Source organism: Rutidosis leptorrhynchoides, chromosome 3 (genome assembly GCF_046630445.1).
Source record: "Rutidosis leptorrhynchoides isolate AG116_Rl617_1_P2 chromosome 3, CSIRO_AGI_Rlap_v1, whole genome shotgun sequence".
Classification (NCBI taxonomy): domain Eukaryota; kingdom Viridiplantae; phylum Streptophyta; class Magnoliopsida; order Asterales; family Asteraceae; genus Rutidosis; species Rutidosis leptorrhynchoides.
This window is the reverse complement of record NC_092335.1, coordinates 138,681,279-138,682,261: the sequence shown is the minus strand read 5'-3', so window position 1 is coordinate 138,682,261 and position 983 is coordinate 138,681,279. Positions and strand designations below refer to the sequence as shown.

Sequence of the window (983 nt, the reverse complement as noted above, 5' to 3'; positions counted from 1 at the left end):
GTGAAAAACTGCGTTTGAGTTTCAACTAGCTTCGTCATCATATCTTCTAAATTCGGTTTTTTATCATCGGTTTGTTGTGGTTTGTTTTGAAAATTAGGTCTTTGCTGATTGTAAGTATTATTGGATACTTGTTGATTGCTAGGACTTTGTTGGTTGTTGTATGGAACATTTCAGTTATAATTCTGGTTTTGATTGTAAATCGGTCTTGGCGGTTGATAATTATTCTGATAATTATTTCCAGGCCTTTGGTTTATGTATGAAATATTCTCTCTTTGTTCCATTGTTAGCTCAATACTAAGACAATCTTTTGTCAAATGTGGTCCTCCACACTGCTCACAACTAATTCGTATTGAATGTATATCCTTAGTCATCTTTTCCATTCGTCTCTCGACAGCATCTATCTTTGAAGAAATGGAATCTAAGTCATGGCTAGAATCGGCTCTAGCTGCTTTAGATGATCTAACGATATCTTTTTCTTGGTGCCACTCATGTGAGTGGGAAGCAGTGTTATCAATAATTTTGTAAGCATCAGTTTCTGTTTTCTTCATAATAGAACCACCAGCTGCTATATCTATGTCTTTCCTTGTAGTGATGTCGCATCCTTGGTAGAATATTTGTACTATTTGACAGGTGTCTAAACCTTGTTGCGGACATCCTCTTAATAACTTTCCAAATCTTGTCCATGCCTCATATAGAGTTTCATTTGGTTTCTGTGTGAACGTAACAATTTCTCCTTGAAGTCTTACGGCTTTAGATGCCGGAAAGAATTGTTTAAGAAATTTTTCAACTAAAACGTCCCATGTATCAATCGCCCCTTCAGGTAACGATTCCAACCAATCTTTGGCTTCTCCCTTTAAAGTCCAGGGAAATAACATGAGATATATCTGTTCATCTTCCACTTTTCTTATTTTAAATAGTGTGCAGATCCTATTAAAGGTACGAAGATATTCGTTTGGATCTTCCTTCGGCGCACCACTAAATTG

The 983-nt window shown here is 36.3% G+C and overlaps 1 non-coding gene across 1 annotated transcript; it reads left to right on the top strand.

The window, feature by feature from the left end:
• Positions 1–636: 636 nt before the first annotated feature.
• Positions 637–743, top strand: LOC139903590 (small nucleolar RNA R71). The gene has a single exon (XR_011778400.1). It is a non-coding gene; the product is annotated as a small nucleolar RNA R71 (small nucleolar RNA).
• The last annotated feature ends 240 nt before the right edge of the window (positions 744–983 follow it).